The sequence below is a fragment of the Ceratotherium simum genome, chromosome 14 (genome assembly GCF_057802395.1).
Source record: "Ceratotherium simum simum isolate JZ-2026a chromosome 14, ASM5780239v1, whole genome shotgun sequence".
NCBI lineage: Eukaryota > Metazoa > Chordata > Mammalia > Perissodactyla > Rhinocerotidae > Ceratotherium > Ceratotherium simum.
Window position 1 is genome coordinate 23,825,701 of NC_141913.1, and position 17,384 is coordinate 23,843,084.

At 35.4% G+C, this 17,384-nt stretch overlaps 1 protein-coding gene across 3 annotated transcripts in view; it reads right to left on the minus strand.

Annotated features, from left to right (window-relative positions):
- The window catches only part of LOC147915278 (coiled-coil domain-containing protein 178-like), a 204,627-nt gene that overhangs the window by 176,638 nt on the left and 10,605 nt on the right, over positions 1-17,384 (minus strand). Inside the window, exon 1 of one of the 3 annotated variants that reach the window (XR_015554292.1) lies at positions 16,257-16,401. The exons of the other annotated variants lie outside the window; for them this stretch is intronic. The gene's annotated coding sequence lies outside the window, so the exon portion shown is untranslated. Of the gene's footprint in view, positions 1-16,256; positions 16,402-17,384 lie in introns of those variants that run through there. 3 annotated transcript variants of the gene reach the window in all.

A 17,384-nucleotide genomic window follows, 5' to 3' on the forward strand; every position in this document is an offset into this window, starting at 1 on the left:
GGACATTTATAGAGGAGTATATCAGAATATTATGCATCAGTTTTGTGGAAATCTCTGACTCAAATTAGATATCAGTGGGTGATTATAACCAGATCTCTTCTGCATAAGTAATTCAGAGACATTACCACTTTGGAAACACATTTTTAGTGAAAAGGCAATTGGATTTATCTTGTTTTGATTTTTGTTGCTATGAAATTGTTTAGGGAATGATGATAGATATAAATCTTGAAGCATGTGATAATGTTGTAACGAAATAAATTCAAAGGTAAAGGAAGATTAAAAAAAAAGTCTACTACCTGGTGCCTTGTGTGTGGACATCATCTATATCTTTTCATCTATCTTATCCCTCCATCTAGCACAGCAGATGCTCTAAGATGAGGTAATGAAGATTAAGACAAAGGCCTTCAGGAATATACATATTAGGTTAGGATACTGCCAAGAAATCATATAAGAAACATAATCTAGCTATGAATTAGAAGGGCAATGAAAATAGCAAGAGACAATATTGGTTAAACTCAGAAATTTATATTGCATTAAAGACAAAGGGAAAGTGCTTCAAATTTAAATTAATGCTGATTAATAAAGACAAATGCAAGAGAAAATATGGCACAAATTCATACAGACACATTACAAAGACAGAACAGGAGTTATTATCAACAGAGAACCATAAATATGGGAATAAATCTTCAAATCTATTAGGGATGAGAATTAGAAAATAAACAGCTATACTGAAAGATGGAGAAGGAAAAACAGTATGTGCCTCATCAATATTTGTTTAATTATAGTGAATTATTGAATGAAGAGGTTTATACAGAGAGCAGCAAACAGGCTGGAGTTAAATGACTGCTTCACCACTGCCTTTTAGGAGAAAGTGGTTGTAAACTGTTGATCAGAGTTAAATAGCCATGGTGGTAGGATGGGCACCTAAGGAGAATCAGTTAGCCATGTAGACATTTAATAGAAAAGCAAAAAGAGCTGTCTATATATAAAAATCACAGGAATAGGAAAAGCAGCTGTCTGCATGAAAATCAAGAAGAAGGAGTCTTTGCAATATTTTAAGGGCTTTTTAAATTTAAAATGAAAATAATTTGGAAAAGCAAAATATTTATGTATCTTTAAAGAGGTAAAAGAATAGGACTCGGTTACTTGGTTACCTGGGAAGATACCAGAAGAAGTAATCAATCAAATTTTACTCACCTGGAAAAGTATGGGTTCTATGAAACACTAACATGGTTTTTTGAATAGCAAATCATGCCAGACCCATTTAATCTTGTTCTGTGATAGCATTACAGGCCACAGAGACAAGGAAAAATGATAGTGACAATCCATCTTATTTTCAGGAGGTCTTGGAATATTTTCATTGGCAAACTTGGGAAAATATGACCTTAACCACTTTATTTTTAGGTGGGTGGAGGCACAACATGCTTGAATGTTTAATTAAAGGATAATTGAAGTTTCAACGTCAAGTTGTACTAATATTTTGATGTAGCTCCCATGAACTGGTCCTGGGGACCATCTAGTCAACAGCTATTAGATGACCTGCATTAAGTAATTTAGAGTGTGCTCATCAACTCTCTAGGCAATTACAAATTTACTTAGTAAAAGTAGGAGATAAAAACTGAAAAAAGGGAATAATGTAAACACACAAAACAGATATCTGGAAAAAAATTGTCTTCTGTAAAAAAATTGTCTTATTAGAATATTAATCAACAATGTGATGCTACTGTGAAAACTGCCAACACTCGGGAGGAAAGTCTTCAAAGGAGTACGACGTGCAAGGACTTAAAAAAATCCTTTTGCCTTTTCTTTTTTGTAGGTAATCACCATCAAGGTACTTGTTTATAGTTTTAGTCACTAATATCAAACTTTTTAATGAATTCAAAGATAAAGTTTGGTTATTTTTATGTTTTTCAAATATTCTGCCTTGTGTATTACTTTTGTAATTGGAGGATTCAAGCTACATTTTAAAAGTGTGTTTAAAAAGCAAGCAAACAAATAATTTAGAGAAAATATGAGGATATCCCCCTCAGAAGTATTTTGGGCAATAAAAGAAATTGAAGATGTTGCCTATAAGGAAATCACAAAGTGAGGAGAGCTATTTAGCCCACGGTCAACAAATATTTAGAAGGATATACTATGTGATACCCATATGCTAGGCTATCCCATGCCTCTTCCCTTGTAATTTTCAAAGGACCTTTACACAGTGAAAGAGGAAAGAGAATTAGAGGAAACAGGCTGGCTGGGTGACTTTCCCAAGGTCTTATCAGAGACAGAACTCACATTTGAATTTGTATTGACTTCAGGTGTTCCTAACTGAAAGAAAATTAAAATATTTCTTTATTTCTTAGTGTATGTGTGGCATCACTGTAGAAAAATAAAATAATTTTAAATTTATGAATATATGTTTTAAAAGATACTGTAGGGTTTTTCCTATTCTTTCTTTCAACATTGATTCAAATTGTCACGTGGGGTCCACCTTCTCCTGTATAAAGATAGAATAATTCCTACAAAAGGTGTAATTACTTCAGACTGTGAAGATTACAAACCCTCATGACAATAACTGGACCCGCATTCTGTAATGAGAATTATATCTATTTTACATAAGCAAAGCAAATGAACTATAATAAAAAGAATTTATAATGGAGGCTTGGGATATTTGGGATTTTATCTGATCTGCATTTTTCTAGAGTTTTCTTCTGAGCATCCTACATTTTTCAAAATCCCATGATATTTACTTTGGAATGCCCACTTCTTGTTTCAAGGCCCTTATTAATTTTTATCTTTTATTTTGTAACATAAAAATAGCTTTATATTTTTATATCAAGAAATAATAAATGCTCATCATAAAAATAAAATAAACAAATAAAGGAATGAGGAAGAGAGTGAAAATCATCCATAGCCTCAGTGATGCCAACTTTTGGAATATAGATTTCCAGAGAGATTGGTAGAAATTAATGTTAAAATCTAATACATATGAGAATACAAAGTAGGAATCATACAGTGCATGTTGAATTATAGCTTGAGTTTTCAATTAAATATGTCCCATGGCTATTTACATCATTCCTTTTAAAGACGGTATAATACTCCATTGTATACCAATTCTATTACATACTTAAACAATTCCATATTACTGTATATTGAATATGCTGACATTTTTCCCTTTTATAAACAGTGCTATAAACATTATACATATATCTTTGCAGACTTTTTCAGATTATTTTCTTATAAATTCCCAGAGGTAGAAATGCCGTCTCAGTGGGTATGCATAAACATTTTGTTAGATACTCCACTGGGAATGATCATCAAGTAATTGAAAAAATATTTGCCAGGTACTTTTCTAGGTGCTAGAGTTACGGCTGTGAATAAGGTAATAAGTTCCTTGCTCTTATTGAACTTACATTCAGTTGGCAGAAATAGAGCACGAACAAATGAACTTAAAATACCAGAGTGGTAAGTGCTATGAAGAAAAGAAAACAGAGTGACGTGAGGGTGGGTGGCTGACGGACCACTTTAGATTAGCGGCTCTTGGAAAGCTGCTCTGAGGAGGGGACTTTTAATGTGACAGTTAAATGGTAAGAAGGAGCCAGATACAGAAAATTTGGGGGGAAATGTACATTTGGAAGGATCTGAAATGTCAATGACCCTATACTGAGAATGAGCCTAGTTGTCAAGGATCAAAAAATAGCCTGTGGCTAGAGCAGAGTGGGATGAGCAAGAGAGTAGATATGAGGGGGCAAGAGAGTGGATTATGCAGTCTGGAACTCAGGGCAAGAAGTGTGGATTTAATTCTGAATACGGTGGTAAGTCACTGGATGATTCTACTTTAATTTAATGATGATATACATATATTAAAGTACACACATCATAAGAATGTAGCTCAATGAATTATTCACAAACTGAATACATTCCCCCAGATCAGGAAAGAAAACATTACCAGCATTCCCCCAATTCCCTGTATGTTCTCTTCCAGTCACTACTTCCCACTGAGGATAACTACTCTCTTGACTTTTTATTTTTTTATTTATTTTTTGGTGAGGAAGATTATCCTTGAGCTAACATCTGTTGCCAGTCCTGTTTTTTTTGCTGAGGAAGATTGGTCCTGGGCTAACATCCATGTCCATCTTCCTCTACTTTATACGTGGGACGCCTGCCACAGCATGGCTTGATAAACGGTGCATAGGTCTGCACCTGGGATCCGAACCTGCGCACCATGGGCCACCAAAGTGGAGCGCGTGAACTTAACCACCATGCCACCAGGCCAGCCCCACTGACTTTTAACAGCATAGATTAATTCAAAAAGTCATACAGTTTGTGCTCTCTTTGTCTGACTTATTTTGCTCAAAATTATGCTTGTGTAATTCATCTATATTTAGGCATCTTCCTAAAGAGAAAATGTGAATAAAAAAGGAAATGAACCCCACCACTGAGCACTGGAGTACCCCAACATTTGGAAGGTGAGCAGAATAAGAGTTGCTAATACAAGACATAGAGAGGGTCCAGTGAAGTGGGAGAAAAAATAGGAGACCATGGTGTTATGGCCAAGGCAAAAGATGCTTCAAGGAGAACAGCTAATAGTGATCAAATATTGTTGAGCTATTGAGCAAGATGAGGTCAGATATATACTACTGGATTTGACATTATGGAAGTCATTGACAAGTGGTACTTCAAAGAAGAGAATGGGAAGTGATGAGGTAAAGCCTGCCAATGCAGATAACATTCCAAAATTTTTAACAAAAAATGAAGGGCTCTAGGGAACATGGAATCAAAATAGGCTTTTTGAGGCGGTAAATACCACAGCATGTTTCTATGATTATGGAAATAATCCAGTGTAAAGGGAAAATCTGAGGATACAGAAGGATGAGAAAATTGTGTGAATGATGGTTATAAGAAGATGAAAGAGGATGGAATTCAGAGCACAGGGGAAGGAGCTTATCTGTATTAGGAGCTGAAGTACTTCAATTTTAATAGGAAGAAAGAGAGTAACTATAGAGTAGATGCAGGTAGGTTGGTGAATTTGGTTGTGAACAAATAAGAGTTCTCACCTTTTACAAATGCTTCTTGTCCCACACACTCCCCTACCATCACTGTGTATAATCAATCTTATTGATCTTTTAAAATCAGAGTTGAAAACTTGTACCTCATTTTACTTTGTATGTATACAATTTTTAGAGGTAGAAACAGTTTTCCTACATTTATTGGCCATCTGGATGTTTAAAACTTGCTGTATTTGTTGTTTGTTTGCTCATTCAAAAATATCTTTCTGTTTCCATCACATAAACAATAATTTGCCTGGATTCAGCATTCTTGGGAGCCTTAATTTGTTCTTTAAATTTATGTATATATTTTTATGACTGTCTTCTGTCATAAAACATTGAGGATGTTAAGTCTGAAGTTAGTGTGATATTTTCCCTTTGTATGTTTCTTCTAAATGGATCTTTTCTGGAATTATTTCTTTATCCTTGAAATTTAAAACTTGGTAAGGCATCACTAGAGATAAGGCCCAAGATCAGCTGGGTCTTTATTTGGGGCAGTCTAAACGTGTGCCTTTCTCTCACATAGGCAGGCTGTGCTGTTGGTGCATGGTTGCAACAATGACTACAGATGGACTGTCCACAGATACCCATGAGGGATGCCTCCAGTCCTTGCATCTCCAGGTAAGAAAGATCCCATCCAAGTTATCGGATAATGCTCTTAAGAAGCTGGGTCTTCAAGCCTGAAAGGGGATTCGCTGTGGTAGTCCTTGCCTCAGCCTGCAAGTTTCCTATACAGGAGGACATCTGGGGAGGTGAAGTTACCATAATTCCATCCTTTGCTTACTGTCACATTCCAGTGCTCTTTTAGGAATGGGAGTTTCTATTTATCAGCACTCAGTATCGTTCCTTTTTTTTTTCCCCAAATCTCTGTTCATTTGGGAGAAAATCTGTCTGCACAATATATTTGGCAGCAGCCTATCTTATCAGCATTGATTATTATAATATTCTTTATAATATTATTTCCTGGTACCTTGGAGTGTGTGTGTCTAACTCTAGTCATGCTATCATGTTTCCCAGAATCTCAAGCTCCATCATCAAATTTCCACAGAAAGCTATGCTTCCCTCTGTATTCTTTGCTAAATGCTGGCTGCTGCTTGGAGTTGCTGCTCTCTCTTTCTTCCTCTTTTTTAACATGTATGCCCTGTGTCTCATCCTAATTTCTGTTGCAGGCTCAATAGGATTAGGATCAGCTGCTTTGGCAAACACATGTTCTGTGGTCTGAGGCAACAGGAGGGGAATTTTAAAGTTTCTTTAGTGGGAAAAGTATTTTTTTGCTTGGATCTCTGACCATTGATCAGAAACATAAATGACCTGCCACTGCCTGTGTAAAACCATAAAATCTCTCCATCAAAAAGTATTTTATTACTAGGCACTGCTTAATCATACTCATGCCCAGTATCACAGGTCTTACAAAGTATTTATAACTGAAATACTTTGGCATTTAAAGAGAGACAATGATATACAGTAAATGGATAATAGGTTGGGTAGGGTAGACAAAAAGAATATAAGAGAAGCTCTGGAATAGCAGAAAGCCCATAAGCTTCAGTCCAAGGGGCCTGGGTTTGAATCCCAGCACTGGTTACCACTTACAAGTAGTGTGGCCTTAAGTTACAACAAAGTACCTGTTATGGGTTTTATTGTGTCCTCTCTCCCCAAATTCATATGTTGAAGTCCTAACCCCCAGGACCTCAGAATGCGAGTGTAATTGGAGATCGGCTCTAAATTTACAGAGATAACTAAGTTAAAATGAGGTCACTAGGGTGGGCCCTAATCCAATGTCACTGGTGTCATTATCAGAAGAGGAAATTTGGACAGACACGTAAAGAGGGAAGACGATGTAAAGACATAGGGAGAAGATGGTCATCTACAAGCCAAGGAGAGAGGCCCAGAACAGATGCTTCCTTCACAACCGTCAGGGAACCAACCCTGTTGACACCTTAATCTTAGATATCTAGCCTCTAAAACTGAGAGACAATACATTTCTATTGTTTAAGCCACCCAGTCTGTGGCACTTTGTTGCAGCAGCCCTCAGTTTCCTAGGGAGAAATGGGAGTATTTCCAGTTGTTTCATAGAGTTTTTATAACTTAAATAATAAGAATAGAATAACAATGATAATGTTACCTGTAACCGACTTAAATAGTCAGTTACATGGTAGGTGTAGTGTTCAATGCTTTACACGTTGTAGACGCACAGCATGGTGACTGCCACATAGAGGGTGTGTAATACACAGAACTATTTTTATTTTCTCTTATTTACTGCAATGAAAAGATGCTGAAGTGAAAATATACTGCAATGAAAAAGGAGAGATGCAAAGATAAAGGAATAAATTAAAAAAATATATATCTTATATAAGGGAGAAGAAACTAACACACTGCAAGGGGAAGGAAAGGAAATACATTGAAGGTTTGCGACTGCAGGGAGTAACGGACACTGAAGTAGTAAGGGACCAACCAGTAACTGGTTCTCAGGGTGAACAGAGAAGAACATGTTTTCTTGTGCAGAGCTTTTTAGGTATATTTGGCCAGAACTGTCACAATGTGTCTAAGTTTTTATTTCTATGTGATCCTATAGTTTGCATACCGTTTGTGTTATAATTGTTTTTAAATATTTATTTTTATTTATTTTTTGGTGAGGAAGATCTTTTTGCTGAGGAAGATTGGCCCTGGGCTAATATCCGTGCCCATCCTCCTCCACTCCACACGTGGGACGCCTACCACAGCATGGCTCGACAGGCAGTGCACGGGTCTGTGCCCGGCATCCGAACCCGCGAACCCCAGGCCACCGAAGCAGAGCACACAAAACCAACCACCATGCCACCGGGCCAGCCCCTATAATTGTTTTAACAATATTAATAATTAGAATGGAGAAAGGTTATCATGAAGACATATGTAGTATTGTATTGACTGTTTTTTATTTCCTTTTTAGCTTTTTGAGTTACTGACACATTATTGCAGCAAAACATATGTAGGGTCAATTCATGCTGAATAGTTATTAGAAACCATGATAACAAAAGTCATTACACTGCAGTTCAGTTTTGACAGTAAAATTTCTGCAACATTATCACAAATCCTCATGCATTAGTGCAATGATCCTTACTATAGTTTCATATTAGAATCAAAAGATTGCTGTAGCATGCTTGATACAAAAAGTCAAGCAAGCCAAATTCTTTTCTGCTTTTACAGATAACATTTTTGCTCTTTTTCTATGTACGTCATGCAGATAGTAGCTTTGTTTTATATACTTTTCTCAATAACCTATGAGTACATTGCATATATCTTTCTTTAAAATAAAGATTTTTCCTTGAAAGACCAAACAATTCTGATTACCAGCACAAAGGAACTAATTTGAAAATTATTTTATATCTGACAACTGCACAAAATTCTAAAACTATATTATTCACTGTGTTATTATCTTCCTTTTCTCAGATAATGTGTTGGCTGTGTGTACATTTTTTTTTTGTCAGTGATTTACTATGATGGAATAGTACAAGATTTAAAAAAAGGACATCTGTCAGATTCAGGATTACTTTGATAGGAAAGCTGTGAGAGCTACCCTTCAGCTGAAAAAAGGGAAAATATTTTTAATGCCTATCTGTCTACAATATTTTTCCATAATCACTTATTAACAAACACTTAAAGGGTCATGTTGTACAGGGAAATTGTTATATTTTTTGAGGTAATGTTAATTTACTCAGGTCCATTTCAAGAAAACGGAAGAAATGTAACTCAGGAACTAGTTAAGGAACCTCAAAAAATTGAGTAACTTCTTTCTTAGAAGGAAAATCAGGTTTATACGGGTATACACAGGATACAGATAGGTAGAACACATTTCACTTTATACACAATATGTTCTCTGGAAATACAGATATAAATAAAATCCTGTTTAGTTGTGTCATAATTGAAGGGATTGTGGATTGTTTGAAATTGCTTTAAAATTGCAATGTGAAGATGCTAGATCCCAGCAAATTAAAAATGTTGAGTATTGTCATGGCATGTGTTGTCTTTATTGTGATCTTCTCCATCTGTGAAATTTTACAGATCTCTTCATGAAGGTTCTAGTAACATATTTCATGTTAGGGTTATTTCTAGGAAATTTTTGGTTATTATAGATTGTGAATGGGATCTTTTTATAAATATATATGTTCTAATTGGTGTTTTTTGTATAAGCTTTGGATACACTCCAACTAACCCATGTGTCATTGCTAAGTCTGTCTCTGATGCCTTCCCCATATATACATGATTTTCTATTCTGTAACCCTCTGTCAGCTTCTCCTGGTCAATTAGGTGTCTGCTCATTGCTCTATTCCTTACAGCAGCTGCATGCTTTTCCAACAGATTATCATAATGTCACTATTACCTTACACATCTATCCTCTCTCCCATGATTTATCCCATATTCTCAGGTTGCATCAACTATTTAATACCTCTTATAGACTAGAAGGTCTTCTATAATAGTATAGCCACATCAAAATTTGGTACAAGAAGAAGGTACATATATTTATCTAAAGAATAATAACAATCAGTAGTCATATCTTCTATATGCAAAATAAACAGTTTGTGAAAAATTATTCTAGGTGCTTTATATTTAAAATATATATTTATGTTCCATAGGATTGTTGAGGAAAGTAAATAAGATTACTTATAAAAACTTGCAAAGTGCCTAGCACATAGTAAGTGCTTCATAAATGTTAACTATTACTATATAATTTTTATAACAATTGTGCTAGAGAAACATTAATATTACCATTGTTCAGAGGCTCAGAGGAACTAAATAAGCTGTCCACAGATATTCCTCACCACCTTCAATAAAAGTAAAACTCTGAAGAAAGAACAAATTACCTAAAGAAAACATTTAGTATATGAATATGCATTTTCCATATTAATATCTATGTTAATAAATGATTATTAGATACAGCTCTGTAGATTTGGGGAAAGATGATTACAGGAGCAGTTTTTTCAAATGTTTATGTCATTGTGATGCATATGTGTAGTTCGAAACTAAAAAAATCATTATACTGGTACTCCCACAGAATTGCAAATCATTTGCAGCTGTAAATCATGCGTTAGACAAGCCTAAGTAGAAAATACACCTATCATAGGAGGTGCATACAATGAACGTTTTACTTGTTTGATTGTAATTTTTAAAAAATGGTTTTTGAGTGATAAAAGCTATTATTTCATTTCATAGCTGCGCTAGGGCATTTAAAAAAGCCAGGGTTCTGAATCTATATGGATTCCAAAGAATATAACCTATTTATTTGAAAATATTCCAAGTTTTTCCAGGGCTTCACAAGCAATACAAAGAACACGTTATTTACTTCTTCTTTATTAAAGTTATATGTAAGCAAAATTTTCTCAAATATATGATTTATGACATGAATTTTCTCCTATTCTATATAAAATAACATTTTTCAAGGTTTAATCCACTAGATACTAAGTTTGCTTATTGTAAATACGTTTCCTAAGAAAGGATTCCAAGGACAACAGGAAATTCAGGGTTAATAGAGTTAAGAGGTTTCTTAAAATGAGATTTCTCAGAATCTTTAATATGCAAATGCAGTTTAAGTCTTTAAAAAGGGGATATACTATGCAGTATGCCACATTCATACATATATATATACTATATAGAGTATACATGATATGTACATCATATATCTATCTCTCTTTGTCTAAATCTTTTTCTCTCTATATATTAGGATTTCTTAACCTTAGCTCTATTGACATTTTGGGCTGGAAAATTTTTTGGTGTGTGTGTATGTGAGGAGGCTGCCCTGTGCACTGTAGTATTTTTAGCAGCATCCCTGGCCTCTACCCCTTAGATGCCAGGAGCATCCCTTCCAACCCCATCCCCACCCACACGTGATAACCAAAAACGTCTCCAGGCACTGCCAGAGAGCCACATATCCCCTGGGTGACAAAATAGTCCTCAGGGGAGAATCACTGAATATATATATATATGTACATTTTACCTTGAGTGTCTTTGATATATCAGGGATCCCATCACACGCTGGAAATGACTTTTAAGGTGTTGCTAACATTAAAAACCTGCTTATTAATATGCAACTCCACCAGAAGATCACCTTCTCAAAATTGCGTAGGATACATAAGTCTACAATTCACTCAAAACTGGCACTAGACTGAAGAAGTGGTTTGATTTAAGCCAAGTTGATCTTTCTAAAGTATTAGTCAGAAGCAAACATTTAGTTTTTTGTATTTCTCTCACGGAGTTTGGACAACAGAAGGGAAATTCATTGGGATAAAACAATAGATGACCAGCTGTCTATTCCTGTCTCAGGGATCACAAAAGCTCTTTGGAGATCGCTTGAGAGCTCCTTAGAGAAAGGGGGCAGTAGGAATCTAACGCAAGCTTATGAGTCAATGAAGTGCGGTGACTCCTTTAGAACAAATGTGTTTTTCTGTGCGCATGCGCATGCATAGCAAGTCCTAAGAAAAGGAGGCAGAGATATTGACAGAGTCTTTAAGTAGCTGCTGTAGGCAAAAACTATTTAAAAAATTATGATTTTCCTAGCAAAGAAATGAATTTCCGGGGCCAGCCCCGTGGCATAGCGGTTAAGTGTGCTCGCTCTGCTGCTGGCGGCCCAGGGTTTGGATCCCGGGCGCGCACATACACACTGTCCATCAGGCCATGCTGTGGCGGCATCCCATATAAAGTGGAGGAAGATGGGCACGGATGTGAGCCCCGGGCCAGTCCTCCTCAGCAGAAAGAGGAGGATTGGCACACGGATGTTAGCTCAGGGCTGATCTTCCCCATAAAAAAAAAAAAAAGAAAGAAAAAGAAATGAATTTCTATCTACGCTGAAACAAGCACACAAAAATCACCACTCAAAGCCTAATTTAATATATGCAAGATAACAAAAAATACAAAATACTTATACAAGTAAGAATAAAACAGCTTTCACTTTTCTTTAGGAAAAGAATTTTGTTTACTGGGAGAATTGACTTTGACTCCTCACCAAATCAATGTGAAGTGAGTATTAGAGGAAACTCATGTTTGAAAAGTGAAAGAGGGAAGAGAAAACACACTAATGAAATTTACGGATGAAAGAAAATTTTTGAGAATTTAAGATGGAAATTTTGTCCAATGTGACCTAGGCGATGCAGATTAAATAGCAAAAATCCATGATTCTTGGTGGGGTGAAGAGAGGATGTCGTCAGGTTCTGATTCTATGCTCTATTCTAGGAAAGAATCCCTTGGACTCCGGGGATCACAGCGTTCAGCACGGAAGCTGAGATGAGGTGGCATATTCCTGGGCCCTGTATTGTATCTTTGTCAGTACAATGATGATTGATTATTTATTTTGAATACTTGAATGAATGAATGGTGTTTGAATTCTGTAAGGCCCAGAAGTGTCCCCTAGAGCTCTAGAGTGGTCTTCCGATTCATGTCCCTAAACGATTCCTTCACAAGCCCAGGTCACTTAAAGATGATGCTCCAATCTAAGCACATCCTTGGCAGTTACTTTTACTACTGAGATTCTCAGCTATTGGTCCACTCAAACCCTAGAAAAATATCACAGCACATGCTCATCCACAGTCCATTGGAGACAATATTTGAATTTCAGTTAAGACAAATGGGTCTTAGGCCAACTTTTCTTCTAATTAACTGTATATGTGGTATTTCACTGAGCTACTCTGGTCCTAAGGTTCCTTATCTGTAAAATAATCTTTTAAAGAGGTAAAATTTCTAAAGGTGCTCCTAGTTCAAAAGTTTTATAATTTAAGAGTGGCAAAAACAATCCCTATGGAAATTAAATAGCTTCTGATTAAAGGTAGTCCTTTCCTCACCAGAAAATCATCATTGAAAAAGTGGCTTCAATGAGATAAAATTACAAAAACAATTAGTGAATCAAAGAATCTGTTTTGGTTGGACACTAGAGACATAATGCATAATTTACTTGGTTTTACAGGCTTTATAAAACCTGATGAGACATGTATAGGATTATTTAATAATCGAGTATAAAGGTAGTGTCATGGTTATGAAATGGGTTGGATGTAAGAACACGCTGTGTTTGATTCTTATCTGAGTCAGTCTCCCTCTACTTGGGTGACTTTGTGACATACTCAATTTCAGTTTCATAACACATATTGGAGATGATGATGATAATAATAATAGAAAATTTTCCAGGATTACTGAGGAACATTACAAAGATAACAAACATTGCAAACATAACATTTGCAAATTGCATGGCACAGATACCTGGTCCACATCAGTGCTTGTTAAAAGCACTGATTCTGTAATAATTTGTATTCCCTTAGTTTGAAAACACTGAGAATTGGAGTAGGCAAAGGTTAAGCTTTACCAGTGGTTTACAAAAGAATTTAAAAGGTATTTTAACCAGTTTGGAAGAGATCTTGTTTTCAGTCAACAGAATACATCAACATTTGCATGCTTGCTTATTAGCTCACCTTTCTTTGCAGGCCTGAAGAACTTGAGATAGCAATTAAAAGAAACACATGGTGATTTTATCAATATATTCATGGATTTTTTAAAAAGAAAATATGAAAAATATATTTGAAAGCTTTTAATGAAAATGTCTATTTTCACTTAGAAGTACAACCTGTTTTTCAGATATTTTTCCTTCATTCCTCTTTAGTGTTGCTTTACATTTTGAGATCTGAGAAGTTTTAGACCAGATTCTATTCTATCATCACCCATGAATAGGGCAAATAAGAATTCTGCATGATCATTTTTGTTTGTTTCTGAGTTTTAAAGGGAGAAACACTCATCAGTGCAAATTTTAAAGGTACAGGAAAGTATTAAGAAACACATACAAAAGCAGCAGACATTTTATCATCAAGAGGGATACTATAACATTTTAACATTTGAGCCATCTGTATATAAAATTGTGTTAAGGAAGGAGACATTATTTTTCGTATTTAATTTGTCTTACTCTTCCACTAAGTTTTATCTGCTACTCTTGTCCTAAAATACAGAGAGGTATAAAAATGTATAATTCTTGTACAGAGAATAATACTCCCTAAGAAGCACAATAATTAAAATATAATTATTTACCACACCAAAAGAAATGTATGTTCAGAAGCAATGAAATTATTCTGAAACAGGAAAAAGATACACAAAATTCCTAAAAGTGAGATCTATTTTACCTGACAAGGGACTTCAACAAGGGTACCAGAGGTTGAACGGTGCTTTTGTGTATCCAAAACTAAACTGGTCAAAGGACTAAAACCCATAAATATGGGAAATGCTGTAATATCAAGGAAATGGACTAAAATATTAAAGGGTTTTCTCAGTTTTGATGGCCAAATTCCATCCTGTAAGCAGTGCATTAGACGCTAATGACATACGATTTCTCACTGACAGATTTAACAGCATCAATAAGGCCTCTCTGTCCATTGCAGCAAATTGATCCTACATGACACTGACAAGGGCAGCCTGCACTTAATGACCTCCATCGCTGAAGGATGGAAATGAAAAATGATTCGAAGTACAAATAAATCTTTGAAAGTTTCCCTGAAACAGGTGTGCTTTTAAAAGTGATTCGTTTGAGGGATCATCGCAAACATAAACCTAACCTCCTAGCATGCCCCACTGTCTGTTCATACCAGGGTCTCACTCCTTGGATCTTGAATCAAGATTTGCTTTAATTCCAAAAATGACATCAAGACAATTTTGTTCTTACTATGGAAATACTATGTTAGAAAGGCATGAGTTTTTCACTATTTATGCAGGTATCTAATATATTTGTCATTTGCCATCAAAGGATTCTATACAAACTGATGAGTATACATAAAATTTATTTTCGTTTCCCTCCTAGTTAGAAAAGGAAATACAGTATAGCCATTGATTATTTTCTCCTCCTCAATTATCAGCAACAAATAGAACATGTTTAACCTCAATAACATTGTCAAATGCATGATGTGATTGGACAAATGCTTCATGGAGACGTTGATGCCCTTTCTTTGAATCCTGCACAAGGGTTTGAGGAGACTAAGACTTCGTCATTTAGTTGTATTCTCAGTTCTTTCCCAAACACATTTATTTCTTTATCCATCTTCATCCTACTACTACTTCATACAAAGTTTAAGAGAAAAATACACTCTCTCTTCCAATATATTCGAAGGCTTTAACTCTCATGAGAGTAGATGGATGGGCAGCATAGGGGAGTTTATAAGCAGCATACCAGATGAATGTAATAGACACTTACAGTTGCATAGTATCCCCTTATTTTCAAAGTAACTACGGGTTTTTCTTCTTTATTACTTATCAACTTTCCTCTGAGGTAAATCTTATTTTACAAATGAGAAAACTGATATTGGAAAGGGTAAATAACTTGCCAAGATCACTGAGCTATTAATTGGTAGAGCTTACACTCAAATCCTGGCCTTCTGTCTTTCAAATATTCCATAATAATGAGGAATAAATATAGTACTGGAATTCTAAACTACTAATTTATAGTGCAGTATTATGGGTGATAACAATAGGAGAAAGGATCCATTAGCAATCCACTGGTTCTTATGGCTAAGTGAACTATTAAAAAATAATCATGCCTCTATTTTTTGAAATTTATATTCTGGGAAGAAAGAAAGATTCAAAGGAAAATGATTTTTCTTGTCAATGAGTATCTGGAGAAGAATATAGAGGAAGTGGCTATATCCTAACACTCTAGTAATGGAGCTTTCTCTTTCCTTTTTGATTCGTGGCATATTGTGTGTTTTACTTTTCCACTATTATTATTACAGAAGATTTTACAAAATATATTAGAATTCCCAGTGATTTCCAGTAACCAGAGAGGGTCAACTGTTTCTCCAAGTTTCTAATTAAGCCTCGTATTTAATAAGAAAATAGAAACCAAAATTTGGAGCCCATATATCATAAGGAAGAATTAGAAGTGTATCATGGGTAGTTACCTACAGATAGAATTAATATTTGAAGTCTATGATAATATACTTAAATCTACGAACTACAAAAATTTGGTATCCCAGGTTATAATAATTAAAAGCAAATTAGTATAAAATGGTAGATTAGAAACTAAGTTCTTTCACTTCTCAAATATTCTTTCAAAATTCTATTTCAAAAAGTTGATAAAAATATACAACAAAACTTTATAAAAAGAAAACATGCCATTTGGTGGCATACAAAGGACCACCATCAGACTGGAGACTCCATGATTGACCACTTGTTACTTTTTGTAGGACATATGTCAAGTAAATCATTATTTTTTAAAAAATAAGAAAAACCTACCTGTTTCTGATCTCTAATTGAAGCATCAAGTGATAACTCTCTATCATATAAATTGAAATAATTGTCCTTTTCTGTTAAGAAAGTAGTCTGTAATTTCTGATACTCTTGAGCTAAACGTAGGTTTTCTTCTAGTGAATCAGCTTGTATTCTCTAGAAGATAAATATAGAAATATATTTAACTAAAATCATTTTAATTTGTTTGAATTTTTACAACATTGTTTGAATTATCTAAAAATATTATATTATATATTGTAGAAAAATAATAAACCCAAAAAGATGCATCCCCTGATACCAATATCCTCCTTGGATTTAATAATTTTCTTTCTTGGAGTCAACCCCCTGGTGTAGCGGTTAAGTGCGTGCGCTCCGCTGCTGGCGGCCCGGGTTCGGATCCCGGGTGCATGCCGATGCACTACTTGTCAGGCCATGCTGAGGTGGCGTCCCACATAAAGTGGAGGAAGACAGGCACGGATGTCAGCCCAGGGCCAGTCTTCCTCAGCAAAAAGAGGAGGATTGGCATGGATGTTAGCTCAGGGCTGATCTTCCTCACAAAATAAAATAAATAAAAAATAAATAATTTTCTTTCTTGATGCAGGTTTTTTTTGAACATTGAGTCATCAGTGTCTGTCTGGCTTTTGTTCCCCCTCTTTCCTGGACTTCCCTCTGTAATGCTTTGGGAAGTACCCAGTCCTGAGCGGTTCTACTCAGCATCCCAGGAGCCTTCTTCCAGTTGCCCACCCCCTTTTCCTTTCCTCAAGCCTCAGAGCTCAAGTAGGTAGAAGACACTTGGGAGTTTAGAATCCTATTTCCAAGAGGTGCAGAGTGGTGGCACTCACAGAAAACACTCAAAACATAGAGAAGTAAAAAGTAAAAGACAAAGAGCAAGAAACTCAATAGAAGCTCCCAGAGAGAGCCATTATTTGTCACTAGTATACTTTAGCTATATTAAAAGTTAAATCTGCTTCCATGAGCAGTTGAGAACTTTATAACAGCCCCCCCCATGACTCAGTAAATATATGTCGAATCTAATACAAACCCCTTAGAATATAACTTTTGTAAAAATACTCATTCACAAATTAGGGGCTACCTACAATTTTAAATCAGATGTATGAATTTGGTTTAGTTGCT